The sequence below is a fragment of the Podarcis filfolensis genome, assembly GCF_964270895.1.
Source record: "Podarcis filfolensis genome assembly, chromosome: 4".
In the NCBI taxonomy this organism is placed as follows: Eukaryota; Metazoa; Chordata; class Lepidosauria; order Squamata; family Lacertidae; genus Podarcis; species Podarcis filfolensis.
The window spans coordinates 3,623,859-3,640,434 of NC_139607.1; the positions used below are offsets into that span (position 1 = coordinate 3,623,859).

General features: G+C 40.9%; 1 long non-coding RNA gene across 1 annotated transcript; it reads right to left on the bottom strand.

Moving 5' to 3' along the window:
• Positions 1-294: 294 nt before the first annotated feature.
• On the bottom strand, positions 295-16,479 carry LOC310761291. The gene is made up of 5 exons (XR_014547338.1): positions 16,350-16,479; positions 7,729-10,844; positions 5,910-7,399; positions 1,013-1,098; positions 295-423 (listed from the first exon to the last, which is right to left on the bottom strand). It is a non-coding gene; the product is annotated as an uncharacterized lncRNA (long non-coding RNA).
• Positions 16,480-16,576: the final 97 nt, after the last annotated feature.

A 16,576-nucleotide genomic window follows, 5' to 3' on the forward strand; every position in this document is an offset into this window, starting at 1 on the left:
GTATCCATGTTGTTAATTTCCCTGATAATTCCTTAAATTCTTTTAATTTATACTCTCCTCCCTCTTGTTTTAATAAATTTCTGTAAGTTGTCCACCCTTCTATCATATTCTTTTCCTTTACTGCTATAGTTCCAATGGTGAGAGCTAAAGTGGTGTTTTTACCTCTAATAAATTCTTGTATTTATCCCATACATTGTACATTCCCCCCCAATTATGATTTGTAAATCCTTTATGAACTTTCACATTTTCATACCATAAATAAGCGTGCCAACCAAAAATAGTAATGACCTTCTAAGTCTAGAATATGTGAATTCTCTGATGTCATCCATTCCTTCAACCAACAGACAGGATGCCTCATAGTATATCCGGCAGGGGAAAACCTCCTTTATGTTCCTTTCTTGCTTAACTCCTCCTTCGTATTGGCTAATTTTGAGAAAACAAGAAAATAATAATAATAATCCACTCTGGGGATGTTTTGTGATCGTACCAACAATATTGTTCTTTTGATTTCTAATACTTTACTTCAATACTCAATACATGTAGAACATGCTATATCAATTATTGTTGAGGTTTATTCTTAACATTTTGAAATACATGTTGAGGGGAAAACCCCTAATGAAATAAGCTTCATCTAAGATAAGTAAACGGCGTTTCCGAGCTCTGCTCTGGTTCGCCAGAAGCGGCTTAGTCATGCTGGCCACATGACCCGGAAGCTGTCTGCAGACAAACGCCGGCTCCCTCAGCCTATAGAGCGAGATAAGCACACAACCCCAGAGTGGTCCGCGACTGGACCTAACGGTCAGGGGTACCTTTACCTTTTAAGATAAGTACAGAGTTCTGTAATATGGAACACAGAAGGGTAGAAATTGCATTCTTGGAAACTGAAGGGCTAAGAGGTTAAGAGCTAAAGTTAGTGTGTAAAATATGAACTTTTCTTTTACTAGTTTAATATGTGTGCATGTAGCTAATTGATATGTATTTACAGTCTCTTCATGCCATTAATAATACTTGCCTTGAGATAATTTTCAGTTGCACCATGTCAAGCAGACAACGGAGACTCCCTTGCATGTGAACAAAAGCTCCATTGTTCTTCCAGTTCTGAAGTAAATGATAAAAATTATAAACTAATTTGCATAACAGGAGATTAGAAAATTATCCTTTTATCCTTCTTAATATATTTGCCCTTCCTAATTATAAAGATACAAATCTTTTCAGAATAGCTTCACACAAAAATATTCTTGGATAAAAATTGCATGTTAAGCTCGATTTTGGAAGGTTATTTGCATAATAAGACAAAAGAGATAAATTGCTTCCATTTAATAATAGCCAATTTTACACTGCTGTTCCATACATGGCTGCTCAGAATAAAGTTCCACTGAGTTTAATGGGCTTACTCTCAAGTTAAGTAGTTATGGGGTGGCTGCCCAAACTGGACTCTTTGGGAGCAGAACTTTCTCTCTGAACTTTACAACTATAAGTTTCTTTGCAAAACTACTAGTCAGCATGGAGAAACACTTGTGACAGGCCAGTGTCTGCCATGAATTAGCAACCAGTTGTTTCTGTTACATGGAGACCCCCCCCCCCCGGCTTCCCCACTCTCTCCATAGCTTAGTGTTGAATCTCCTGTCAAGATGACTTTCCTGACTGGAACAGAAGGACTAAGCTACTGGGCTCAGGCAGTTGGCTTAGAGTTCCAAAAAGAGACGCTGCCTTTCAAGATTCACAGGCGATTGCACAGAGCACTATCTCTTTGGGTGTGTTTTTATGTGGGTGAGTAAGTGGGCCTGAGGCATGAGGCAGAGGGTACACAGTTGGCTACTTCATGAGATGCTGAAAGCAAAGGCAGACATGTTGGTAAACGTCTTTATTATGATAGGGAACAAGTGTCTGAATTCTCCTGAACTTGAAAGCTTTCCCACTGTTGTGAGACATTTTGGTTAGTCTAATAAAGGTTATGCCTGCCCAACTCTGGATTCGCGTACTATGTGACAGAGCATTGGCTGCCATTCAAAATGGTCCATGAACCAAACTTGGGACAGGATCTAGGTTATTCCTCTATGGTTTGTTTCTTGGCTGATCTCCTGAACTGGGACACAAGAAGCTGTCTCATTTTAAATTGTTATTAATGTTGTATTTTAAATTGTTGTAAGCCACCCCAGGATGTTAGGATGAAGGGTGGGTTGTTGTTGCTGTTAATGAGTTATAGATCACTGGTCCTTCTAGCTCAGCTCTGTTTACACACTGACTGGAGGTGGTTCTCCAGGATTTCAGACGGATCTCTACCAGTCATGCAGAGGTGACAAGGATTGCACCTGGAATCTTTTGCACACAAAGTTTCTGCTCCTCCATTAAACTAGTACCCCACCCTCAATGGACTTTGGTGGTTCAGTTTGGAAGCTGCCAAGCAGGAAACAAATTAACTTCTAGTGATTGCATGCACGTGTATTGTCCTAATGGATCACAACAGATAACTGTCTATTTAGCATGATGTTGTTATTTACATAATAGTCTAACTTGATTAGATTTATTAGACTTTCATATTGCTTTTTACTAAAAACAAGTCTCAAATTTATTTACATTACGTATAATCAACACAAACATGACAAAACATGTTATTTGACCTCTGAGCCACCCAAAGAATTCAGGACAAAAAATAAAGTACTTCTTCACACAACTCTGCAAAATGTGATGAGTCACATGACTACCACCTTGGACGGCTTTACTAGGGGATTAGACAAACAAACTCATGGATGATAGGATTGTGGGCAGATCCACACCACACACTTAAAGCACACCCAACATGCATTTAAAGCAAATGACTACTCCAAAAGAATCCTTTGAACTGTAGTTTGTTAATGGTACTATAGGTTGTAGCTCTGAGAGGGGAAAACTACCATTCCCAGTATTCTTTGGGAGAAGTCATGAGCTTTAAATGCATGATGTAGATCTGCCCACTATGGGCAGATTGAACCTCCTTCAGATGCCACATACCTCTGAACGTCAATGTAAGAAACAAGCAAACAGTTCACCAGCTCATGAGTTTGACTGGCCAAAATACTTGGTTCAATCAGTCTTTGGAAGCCATGCCTACACAGAGGAAGGGGTATAAATTTGAGAAACAAATGAATAATCCTTGGAGGTTTTTAAGCAGAGGTTGGATTGCCATCTATCATGTATGATCTAATTGAGATTCCTGCATTGCAGGGGTTAGACGAGAGGACTCTTGGGGTCCTTTCCAAGTCTACAATTCTATGATTCTGTGGATTCTATAACATAGTTACATCACACACTTTTGCAATTTGGTATCTATCAAGTAGTCATTTTAATAAATATGGTACACATGGTAATAAATGCCTCAATATGTACAGAAAGGATAAAAATGAAACTCCTGGAGCACACAATTCATAAAATAGCAGAGTTTATACGACAGACAGCTATTGCTGTTGTGCCAGGAAAACTGCTGCATAAATATCAAGAGAAAGTATTGCATTTAGATATAAATCTTCTTCATATTCAGATTTCAAGATGTGCTTTAAATGGCTAATGCAAGAATAATTTCCTGCTGTCTAATATCAATCCAGATACAAACTTAGGTTGCCCCTCCATTTTGACAAATGGTATAATCCCTCCCTCCCTCCCGTTTTTAGTTCAGTGAACAAAATTAATCTTATGCATCTTAGTGCCAAGATGGCATGTAGAGATACAACATGTGTTTAGGAGGTAAACCTATGGCAAGATCCGTGGATATCAGCAGTTTAGGATGCAGGGTTTTTTTTTTTGCTAATTCAAGGCTAGTGTAAATCTAAAAGTGGGAGCATTCGGGTGGCGGAGGGACTAGAGAGAGGGGATTAAGGTTGTACAGTATTGGAAACTCAGTCTGCTTGGTCACATGACCTGGCAACCCTGCAAAGAGCACTTTTTAAAAGGCTTGCTTTCCTTCTATCAGGGATATGTATAACTTTATGCTGGCTTAACTCACACTGGCATGTGTGGTTTTTTATATTAATATTTTATTGAAAAGTTTTCAATTATAAAGAAATAAAGTGACACGAAGAAGAAGAAGAAAAGAAAAAGAAAAATGCACAGAAATGTGTAGAGAAAGAAATATGAACATACATGAAAAATACCCTAACCCATACATTCTTTTGTAAGTTTGATATTATTATCCTAATACACATGTAAATATTACTACACTGAGAGCCCTCTCAAGCCACTGAAGGAAGCTCTGTGGCCCATCAGCCGCACACCTTGGCTTTTGGACAGAGACTTCCAACTGGACCCCTCTAATGTTATTGCACTGTTTTGGGGCGGGTGGGTGATGCGCTGCTTCAATCCTTCTCCTGAGGTTAGATGAAAAGTATTCCACCCAATGCCTCATCTGCCCAAGTTGTGACTATGGCTATGGGGAAGGCAAAACCTTCAAAGGGGGCCCATCTGTTTGCAGGCAATTTTTCCCCTGGCTCCATATTTGGCAACCATTACGCAATGCCTGGGGGAAGAAAAAGTTGGCATACAAAATCCACAGCATTACTGAATAGGGCGGGAGGGAGGGGTGTTCTTTGGCTGACTGCAGTCCCCAGGGTTGGGCACAGGTGGCTTTTATAGGCTGGGGGTGGGCCCATCTGGTCTGCTCCCAAGCCCTGCCCACCCAGCGAGGCCGGATTGGCCAGAATTCAAATACCAGGTGGTGGCAAAGTCTGCCAACCCAATCGGCTGGCCAGGGAATTTCCACAAATGCCAGCCGCTGAGCCAACATTGCTCCCTGGGGTGGGCAGAGCCTGCCAAGATGGGGCCGCAACAGTTGCCCACCTTGAGACTGGGTAAGCAGCCATTCTAACTTCTCTATTCCATTTCCCCACAACAGTTAGCATTCTGTGGCCACGAAGCACACGCAGTTGCTTTTGAACACTGGCATTCCCCCAGGCTTGCTGATATTTACCTCTTGTGAGGGTTACCTAATCAATGGAACTAAAACTGGAATTAGAGGGAGTGATGATGAGTGACCAGGAAATAAAGAGCTACATGACTAATTCCACACATGCAAGAGAACTTTGGACCCAATCCCCAGGCAAGCAGCCAGTGTGGTGTAGTGGTTAAGAGCGGTGGACTCGTAATCTGGGGAACCGGGTTCGCTTCCCCGCTCCTCCACATGCAGCTGCTGGGTGACCTTGGGCCAGTCACACTTCTTTGAAGTCTCTCAGCCTCACTCACCTCACAGGGTGTTTGTTGTGGGGGAGGAAGGGAAAGGAGAATGTGAGCTGCTTTGAGACTCCTTAGGGGAGTGATAAAGCAGGATATCAAATCCAAACTCTTCTTCTTCTTCTTCTTCTTCTTCTTCTTCTCTTTCTCCCCACTTCATCCTCCCATTGCTTGCTTTGGAAATGGAAAAAGAAAACAGTTTGCAAAATGTCTTAGGTCAAATGCCACAAGGTACTTGGGCATGCCTAAAGCACCCTTTGGATCCTGGCCAGGGTTCTCATACATAAACTGTGGCAAATTATGCCTACTTTCATCTTTAAATATTTTCTAATAGTTTATCAATGCACTCAAATGCCCAAATTCTTCAGTTTCTTCAACAGCAAGTACTCTTGACTTTTGTTAACAAGGCTGACAGAAAGTCATTCCATTTGATACCGCGGTACTTTGGTTCTCAAACTTAATCCGTTCCGGAAGTCTGTTCCAAAACCAAAGTGTTCCAAAACCAAGGTTCACTTTCCCATAGAAAGTAATGCAAAATGGATTCATCCATTCAAGACTTTAAAAAACAACGCCTGAAACAGCAATTTAACATGAATTTTACTATCTAACAAAACCATTGATCCATAAAATGAAAGCAATAATCAAAGTTCTGTACTATAAATAAGACAGTATTGTAGATAATAAAAATTAAAATTAAAAATTTTTCTTACCTGCGCTGATGATAGTCATTGTTTGGATGAGTGGCTTTTATCCATTTCCGCATTTACACAATCAGTCAATCATAAAATGAAAAACAAGCCACAGTCATGAAAATGAAAAAGCCACACAAACAAAAACGCAAAAAAAGCAAAAACAAAAGTACCAAATATCACCTCAGAAGACTGCAATCAGAAACGGAAGGTTTAAATTACGACGGGGGAGTCTCAAATGAGCAGCACAAGGGCAGAAGCGGGAGGAAAAGAGGCTTTAATTACGATGATGGGGGGGGGACTCAACTGAGCGGTGCAACAGTGAAATAGAAGCTCAGGAGCACGTTTGGCTTCCGGGGCAAAGTTTGAAAACCAGAACACCTACTTCCGGGTTTGCAGCATTCAGGTTCCGAGTTGTTTGGGAACTAAGCTGTTCGAAAACCAAGGTACCACTGTAAATTATTGCAATAGGTTCCCACATGAAGAAATGGAAGCCTTTGGCTGAAAGGTGGTCTGAAAATCATTGGAATGAATGAATAAATAAATAACAAAAAGTCTAGTGTTTGTGACATCACGCATGGGGGGGGTTATGTTCCAAAGCCAAAATTGTGCCTAGTCAAAACACATTGGGTTCAATGGTGGGTGGAATTGCCAAAGTTTTTTTTCCCAGATGTCCGTCTCCTTTCCACTTTTTTTTTTGTGTGTCAAACACTTAAAGCTGAATGTGCACAAGTTAAAAGTTGCAAGTTATCTGTATAGGGCTTTAAAGGTCAAAACCCGTACAGTCATATCTCAGAAGTCGAACGGAATTCGTTCCAGAAGTCCATTAGACTTCCAAAACGTTCGGAAACCAAGGCGCGGCTTCTGATTGGCTGCAGGAAGCTCCTGCAGCCAATCGCAAGTGGCAGAACCCACATCAGACATTCATGTTCCAAAGAACATTCACAAACCAGAACACTCACTTCTGGGTTTGCAGCGTTCGGGAGCCAAAACGTTCAACAGGTATGACTGTACTTTGAATTGGGCTAGGAAACAAATTTGCAGCAGGTGTAGTTGGGTCAGAGCCTGCGTTCTATGTTCACACCTTCTAATTTCACTTAACAATCTAGCAGCCACACTCTGCGCTAGCTGTAGTTTGTGAACCATCTTCAAAGGAAGCCACAGATTAAATACATTGCAATAGTATAACTGGGCGGTTACCAGAAAAGGTCAGCTGGAGTTTAGAGTTTATGAGCTGAAAGGGAAGAAGAGGAATTGCTTCTCCCTTGCTGTTGTTGCCCAGGCAGAATATTCTGTACTGGAAGGTAAAACTTTTGAAACCTGTGCAAAATGGGCTAAGATGTATCAGAGAAAATCATGTGAGATGGAGATGGTTTGGAAGTGGGATAGAAATAAGGTTGATTTAAAAGCATATTTAATGTTTGTTGCTACTGAGTATATATTTTTTTTCATACCAGAGTTGTGGATGCCTTGAGACGAAAGACATAGGAGAATAATGGTCAAAGACAGACCTAAATAAATAAATAAATAAGGTCAATGAGAATGCCCAACCCTATGCTGCTTTCAACCTGCTATAGCAATATTTCTTTATGCTCTTTAATCTTGGAGTTATTTTATTAATAAAATAAATTTTATTTTATTTTTTAAAGAAAAGAATGGGTCTCCTGTTTCAGTTTGGAATAGACATTAGGCATGGTTTGAAAAGCAAGTTCTGGTACAGAAGCGTCAGTAATGCCCCCTATCAATATGTGGAAATGCAGGAGCAGTTGGTCTAAAAATAAGATGCCTTTAAATGTGCAAACTATCCGCCAGATTGTAAAGATGCTAATGTAAGACCAACCTCTTGCAATATTGTGTTTACGTTGCAGTGCCATTTGCTGTTTAGTAGAAACATTGATAATGCCCATGTTCCATCTGTTAGAAAATGTAAAGGCAAACATTTAACAAATGCAGGGTGCAGCTTCCTGGCAAATTAAGCTGAATACAACCCAAACATAAAGCAAGATTTACAACTTCACTCTCGCTTTCACCTGCCCCTTTTTTACTTTATTTTACTTTTTAACTTTAATTTTTCCAGAGTTTTGAGTAAATACATAAATAAAACACAGTTTTATGTTTAAATTACTGCCTTGTAAGAATGAAATATACATATGTACACACAAACAATATAAGCAATAAAACTGAAAATAAAACAATATTGCAGCTGTGAATCACAGCAATGTGCTACTGAGTTTTCCTGTAACTGGTTGTAATGCATGCTTTTGTAATGTGCGCAAATATGAAAAGTAAACAAGGACTGTATAGTAATGAGCATCACAACAAAGCAAATCAGTTTTAAGACACTGTTTGTTCTGGATGGAATCAGAGGAATTCAAACATCAAGTGGAGCCAATTCCAACCTACCAAGCCTGCTGGCTCCCTTTCAGGGACTTGGTTATTATTAAAGGTCGGTTTAACTCAGCAAAAGGCAGCTTCATATGGCATGTCTTGGCCTCTGCCACCCAGGCCTTCTGGGAACGTGAGATTAAAGAGTAAGGATGACAGAGTTAGGTTTTTACGCCCCTTTCTAGATATCTGCCAGCAATACAATATCCTTGAAGAGTTGTGGCCACCAGAACTGTATGCAGTATTTCAAGTGTTGGTGAAACATAGCCTTGTGTAAGCTTTATTTTCAGCCCTTTTTCTCATTATTGCTAACACAGAATTATCCCTTTTCACATCTGCCATCTTAATTGTGCTATCCACTACAGCCCCAAACGTTTGTTCCTGGTCACTCATCACCAGTTCAGAGCCCATTAGTGCAGATTTCCCATTTTAATGCTCATTCACCCAGTTTGGAGAGATCCCTGAGAGTTCATCATGTTCTTTTTTAGTTTTAACTGCCCTGAGCAATCTGGTGTCATAATCAGCAAGCTTGGCCACTTCACTGCTCACCCCTAACTTCAGATTGTGAACAAGTTTAAAAGCGGAACTGAGGAGTAGCCATAATTCAGAGACTAGACAGTGTGGGGCCAGGTGGCTTGACTGAACAAAATGCAGTTTCATAGGGTATGTATTGGCATGTGCCAAATCCTCACTGCCAAAATTGATGAATAGGGAAAACACTTTGAAATGGACTTGTGAAGTTTCTAGAAAGGCTGCTTTTTCTTCTTTTTTTATTTTGATGGTGGGGCTGGGAAGTACAGGTTGGGGTTCAAAAATGGCAAACAACACATAACCAGTAATTATATCTCACACAAATTTGATGCAGTAGCATCAATAAATGGTGGATTTTTTAAAGGATCTGCTCTGATTACAATACAGAAGACCCAGTTATTAACTCTTAGACTGTATCTCCTCGGGGTAGCAGGGTAGGACAGCCTACCAAGAGAGCCTGTTTCAAACAGAGTGGGCAAACCTTTATTCCTCCAACCTCCAAAAAGATTATGAGGGGAAATGAAGAGCAAAGCAAGAAACCAATACCAAAAGAATCTCTGCTTTGAGGGTAAAGCTGCTCACTTTAGAGCGGAAAAATCATCCACAGAAGCTAGCACAAAGAGTCAGCAACAGAGTAGTTTCAGCAAGTGGTTTAAATTAATTACCGGTAGTTGGATGTTAAGGGATGTGGGTGGCACTGTGGGTTAAACCACAGATCCTAGGACTGGCCGATCAGAAGGTTGGCAGTTCGAATCCCCACAACGGGGTGAGCTCCCGTTGCTCGGTCCCAGCTCCTGCCAACCTAGCAGTTCAAAAGCATGTGAAAGTGCAAGTAGATAAATAGGTACCGCTCCGGCAGGATGGTAAACGTCGTTTCCGTGCGCTGCTCTGGTTCGCCAGAAGTGGCTTAGTCATGCTGGCCACATGACCCGGAAGCTGTACGCTGGCTCCCTCGGCCAATAAAGCGAGATGAGCGCCGCAACCCCAGAGTCATCCACGACTGGACCTAATGGTCAGGGGTCCCTTTACCTTTACCTTAGTTGGATGTTGATGTGTCTCCCTGCTCCCTCTAAGCAGCAGTAATGCAAATTAACATCTTCTATAAGAACTAAGCTTGCTGTACTGCCTGTTCACTTGCTTAATGTTTTCTACTGACAAAGTGCAAATAATATTACTTTTATTGTCAATGTACAACCTGTGTACAATGAAATTAACTGAGCCTCCCTCCCGCTCCAAAACAGTCAATCTCATTGCATTCTGTGTGCTTGTCACACAACACACCAACCCCGAAAGTCAGTTGCACTATATTATTTTCCATTCAGCAGCCTAACAGCCCACGGGTAGAAATTGTTTTTTAGCCTGTTGGTACGACAGATTATATTTCTGTCTCCTGCCCGAGGGTAGAAGATTAAAGAGGTGCTGGCCGGGGTGTGAATCGTCCCTGAGAACTTTCCTCGCTCTCCTAAGGCAACAATCTCTTGCGATGTCATCTAGCGGGCTCAGGGGACAGCCCATGATATCATGTGCTGTGTTCACCACCCTCTGTAAAGACTTTCTGTCCATGGCTGTCAAGCCAACGTACCACACTGTGATACAAAGCTTCTGGACTGCAGATCAAAAGGCTTCCTTCCAAGCAGGCCTAAAAAGAAGAGGCATTCGGGAGCGTCAGCCACCTTGCCGTGAGCCACCATTTAAGCTCCAAGCAGAAAGAATGACTAGAAGGGCATGCCTGCTGCCGCTTTGAGGAGCAATTCAGCTGAGCAGAGAGGGAACAGCAGCTTCCCTGTGCAGGGAGAAGTGAAACACTGCAGTGCTTCAGCTCTTATAGGGAGAGTAATGAGGACGGGAGAGACCAGGGGCCTGGAGGAAGGGAAGCGGCTGGGCAAGTGGATGACTGTGCATTCATGAGACTCAAATTCCTCTATTCAAGGGCACTGGGCTGGCCCTGCAGGTCTTCCCATTGCCCAGGGCCAACTTTCTTCTTCTCGGTGCCAGTGAGAAGCAGTGGCAGTGCTGAGGATGGGGTGGTAGCCAATAAATCTAAGAAAGTTTTTTTAAAAAATAAATAAATAAAACTGATTAAAAAAGAGATGGAGTGCTAACAATGCTTTGTGGTTTAGGTGGACTGTTCTTATAGTATTTGTCTTTGTAGCTCTGACACCCATTTTATGGAACACTCTCCCCAGAGAAGCTCGCCCAGAACCTACATTATGAACTTTTTGAAACCCGGTGAAGACCTGCTATACTTTCCAATGCTGTTAAACAACTATGGTTCTATTGCTGTTTAGGCTTTGAACTGTTTTTCACCCTTGGCTGGATTTTATGCTGCTGTGATTGATTTAGCTTTGTATGTAGTAAGATTTTTGTTTTTTTAAGTTGTGAACTTCTCAGATGACAGTTGATTAGGAGATATTTATGCAACGACATATAAATGCCAAAAACAGATAAAATATTACTTTTCACATCTATACCCTGCACCACCTGCAAGCTCAGGGCAATTGATGTGAGGCTATCCTATTTCATCCTTGCAACACCTCTGGGTTTGGGCAAATTATTGATCTGCCAAAAACCCCTAATGAGCTTCATGTCTGGGTGACCAGTTGAATCCAGGTTTGCTAAGTCCAGCCCATCACACTTCTCCAGTGTCATTCAAAACAAGGGAAATAGTTGCAGTGATACAATTAGAGTGCAGAAGGTCATGATCAAGCCTGCCCAATCTAAGCACCTATGATGGCTAATAACAGGATTGATGTGTGACTTTTCTCCATACTTTCAGCAGTAAAGGTACTATTAATTAAAATGGTATAAACTCTGCAATACAATGCAGATTCGGGATGGAAGCTAAGGGACTGTACTGATTCCAGTTGCACCTTGCCACCTTAACCTCAAAAGTGTTTTGCTGAATCAGACCAAGGTCTACATGATCCAGGATTCTTTCCAAGCAACCAGCAGGGAGCAAATGTTTCACTGGAAGCCTGCTTGTGGCCCACAAGCTGTCTCCACATTTGCTTGCTATGATTTGTTTGTTTTGGGTTTTGATTACACATAAAGTCTCAAATTCTAAGCAGTGCCAGTTGAAACAGCGTTATTTTTATTTGATGGTTTAGTACTTGTTTGATATGTTATCTATGAACATTTATTACAATCTTTAGTTTTATATTTTAACCTGTCTAAAAATTATGGATGCAGATTTGAAAAGATGTAATATCCAAGCAAACAAATCTAGGAGTTATGATGGAGCTCAATGAAACATCGACCCAGTGAATAGCAGCTGTGAAAAAAGCATACTGTGTGAAGGATCATTAGGAAAGTTGTCAACATGATTATCTTAATACAAATATATGGTGCAGCCGCACTTTGAATGCCATGCACAATTCTCATCATTTCATTCTTGCATTTCAAAGGGAATTCTATAGACCTGGAAAATGCAAAAAAGGACAACTCCTCACCTGTTGAAATAATTGCTTCCTTATTTGGATGCAGCTGTATTATGCGAGTTGATTATAGATTATACATCTCCAAAATAGTTCCAGGAGTAATATTTTATCACACATTCAATAAAGTAGTTCAGACCTCTGTAGTTCATACTGACTGCATGAAATTTAAATGACATCTTGCAATTGACATGAAGGTAAAAGACTTCATTGGTTATCTGACCAAAAATGAATTATTTGAGTATTTCCTGCAATTTTTTTTTTTTTTTAGAATCACACAAAAACATTGAATGGTGGGTTCCTTTGATTCTTAAACATTTTGATGCTATCAGCTTTTTCTTTTTGTGTGTGGTGGAGAGTTACTGCTTTTATTATTATATATTTTTACAAGAAGGGCCATAGAGCACTACCTAGAAATTACAAACTCATTATTTTACAAATGTCATTGCTTAACTGTAGGCTAAATATTTGCTTCTTAAAATAGAAGTTTGGGTCCGCAAAAGTAATATTACCCCAGATGAGCAAGCAAGTTTTAGAGCCAAGGTTTTAGGTAGCATGTTCATCTTGGCACATCTAACTAATAATAAATATTGCAAGAAAAGCACAAATATTATGTATACCACCATTGTAGATCTGAAACGTTTTCTCTACTCAGGTAGAATGTTTTATTTAGAAACGTAAAGAAATGAAGGGAACATTTTTTCATATGTAGTGGACATGTAAAAAGGGAAAGTAATATTGGGAAATGATTTATAATGAGTTAAAAAAATGTTTAAAATAACTTTCCCCAAAAACTGGAGTCATTTTTGTTTGGAATAATTCAAACGCAAGTCCCTAAGTTTCAACAAAATTTATTTATGTATGCAACAATTGTTAGACCAAAAATGGAAAGTGAGGGAGGTCCCAAGTGAAGAGGACGGGCAACATAAGATGGTAGAATATGCAGAGCTTGCAGGTTTAACATGTAGGATAAGAGAGCAAGGAGAACATATATTCAAAGAAAAGTGGAAAACATCTATTGAGTACCGTATTTTTCGCTCTATAACACGCACCAGACCATAACACGCACGTAGTTTTTAGAGGAGGAAAACAAGAAAAAAAATATTCTAAACGAAATAGTGGATATATGATTTTTGTGGTTCATGCTGTGGCCACAGACATGTGATCTGACAGTGAGTTTGGAGTAGCCCAAAGCAAAAATCCTGAGGATCCATGTGGATCCATGCTTTGTAACCATGGAGGAGGGAAGGGGGACCATGGATCCTCTGCTCACGACTGCAGATCCCCCCCCCCCGCCACCCGCAGGCATTCGCTCCATAACACGCACAGACATTTCCCCTTACTTTCTAGGAGGAAAAAAGTGAGTGTTATGGTGCAAAAAATACGGTATATGGAAAATAACTGTACACAACTGAAAATGCTGGTAGCATTAAGATAAAGTCAACTGTGTAATTATTGTTTGAGTGATGTAAAAGTGAACTGACTGAAATGGTTACAGCAAAATATGCAGGAATGAAAGATAAATAAAATGAACCAAGGAAAGAGGGAAGTAATGGGATATCTAACAGTATGTAAAATGTTGACTTTAAGAGGTAAAACTGCAGATTTAATAAAAATTATTACTTAAAAAAGACTTTTAATTAACATTGGAGAGGACCTTTGTTGAATTGGACTTTGTTGTGACATTATAGAAAGATCTTGGCCATGGGAAAAGGGCTATGTTGGGTTATATAGCATTATATTAAGTGCTCTGTTTTAATTCCAGTTCAGCTCATTATGAAGAGCAAGGCCTCAGCACTAAAGGCCTGTAATGTTGAAGCAACCTGTACCTGCTTATCTCCAGTAATGCTGCAGCATCTGTTGTTTTTAACACCATTTAAGGTGCATTGGTTTCTGAAGCTATGTTGCTTCTAGTTTGTTACTGCAATGAGTGGTAGCTTTTGGAAATTACATTGCTTTATGCTTCTTTCAATGTCTCAAAAAGACACATATTTAAGTTTGGTACATGATTAAATTTTTTAAAAATAATCAGTTAAAAGGGCAAGTAATCAATTAAAAGATCTGTCAGTTATGTGATACAATCTAATTTCCTATTATTAAATACATTAATCAATTATCTCATGCAGGTGATAGTTTCAGGCTACTAACAGTTTATATAGATGGTGTGCATAAATGATCTACAGCAATGCCATCAGTGGTACTTAATGTTCCATTCATGAATGAACTGCTATTTATGAACGAACTGTTAAATGATACTTGACAATGAACGTTCTTGTGCTGGAGTTCTGACTCAAAATGCACTTTCATGGAAATAAAGCCCACTGATTTCAAAATCCCTCTTCATATACTCTAAACTTGCATAGGCGACGCTTGCTGGGTACTGAGATACCAGAACCATGTAGGGTCAGGCTGATTGGGTGGGAAAGACACACAAAATCATTGGTTCAATAGTAGAGAATTTGGCAAATTAGTGGGAAACTCTCATATAATTGACCCAGTAAGTTGCAGTGGGTGTGGTTTCACTGTAATGGCCTCGTGGGCCAAATGGGGAAGCCTGATTAGGCCCACAGGCTGGAGGCCTTATTGATGGTGCAAATTTTCTCCTGTTCCAAACCTGGTACATGAATTTTTTTTCTCCCACTGACTTTAATGGGAGATATATTTTTTCAAAAAAATTGATATAATAAAATAATTAAACATAAATAAATATGCTTTTGAGAAGTGTAAGGGGGTTTGTACCCCCGCCTGCAGGGGTGCATTGAGATTTGCAGCAGTGCATTTGTTGCTGGCTGTGCAACTGAGACTGACAGATTGGCAGCACAGAGGTCTTGCATTGCATATTGCGTGCAAAGGTATGTGCTGGTGACATATCCCTTCATGTATGAGTGGCAATGTGGATATCATCACCAGCAGTCACTGATTTTTGGGCACTACTGTAATGCCTCTGCCAATTTAATTGTATGTGTTTTCCCCTCCTGGGCTGTGCGCACAATGGCGATGGCAGCTTGTATTCCAGTGTGGTGTCGTGGTTAATATTGTTGGACTAGGACCTGGGAAGCCAAGGTTCTAATCCCCACTCAGCCATGAAGCTCCCTGGGTGACCTTGGGCCAGTCCCTGCCTCTCAGCCTAACCTATCTTGCAGGGTTGTTGTTGTGAGGATAAAATGGGGAGCAATGGAAAACATGCAAGTCACTATGAGCTCCCTGGGGGAAAGGTGGGATACAATGAATTAAATGAAATATTCACTGTGCCAGGGTTAGGCAGAGCAGCAGCAACAGCCCTGCTACTACTGTAACATTATGCTGGCTTAATTTACTCTGGCCAGCTTCTTCTGCATAGGACTATGTTCCCTTAGGCTTTGTTCAAAACCTTACATTTTGCAAGCGCCACTGAATTCAACAGGATTTAGTTTTGAGTAGATATGGTTGGAATTGCACTGATAATCTAGGTTTTGGTTGCCATTTACTGTGGTCCCTCAAGACTGCTTTGCTAGAGTAGATTCTCCAGGGTTAGCACTCTAGGATTCAGCTCCTTTAGACGCTATTTACTTAACTAGAACTTAGCTCCTGAAAAATAAGGCCTTTGCTGTGTGGATGATGGATGGTACGAATACATGCTTTGATTATAACTGTTTCTAAATTGTTTCTTTAGCCATCCGTCGAATATCATTTTTTGAAACTATTAAAATCAAACAAAAAAGCCAAAGATCCCCTCCATCCCCACTGAATCCTTTCCTCCCAGCAGTCACGGACTGTGGTCTTATTGCCTCCCAAACCTTTATGGCTGAGTCCTGCCACTTTCTTGGTGCAGTGGTGGAAAAAGCGGACCAAGGAGTCTGAGAGGGAGCGAGTCAAGCAACCTGGAGGAAGGGGGTTCTGCACCCAAGTTCAGCCGCATCTTTTGACCTTGTTATGCTATCAGCACATTCACACTGCAGGACCACAAGCCACTTTTTCCTCTCTTTTTAAGAACGGTGGGGTACACAGTGCAGGACTAAATTTATTCATGGAGTTATATTATTATTATTAGTAGTAGTATTATCATTTCTATACTGCCCTTCCCCCGAGGATCACGGGCAGCTTACAGTATAAGACCAGAAAAATACATTACCTGAAAACAAAATAAAGAATAACACGCCCCCCCTTCAGCCAAAGGCTAACGGAGTGTCCGGCGGGCCCCTTTCGGAGGCCGAGCCCTTTCCCTCCCGCAGAATCCCGGGCTGCGCTGCCTGGCTCTGCCCGCCCCCCGCCCCCCAAGCGCCTCCCCGACACCGGAGCCTCGGTCCCGAAGGGCGCGCTCGGGGAAGACCCGGCCCGCTGGCCGGAAAGGCCCGCCTC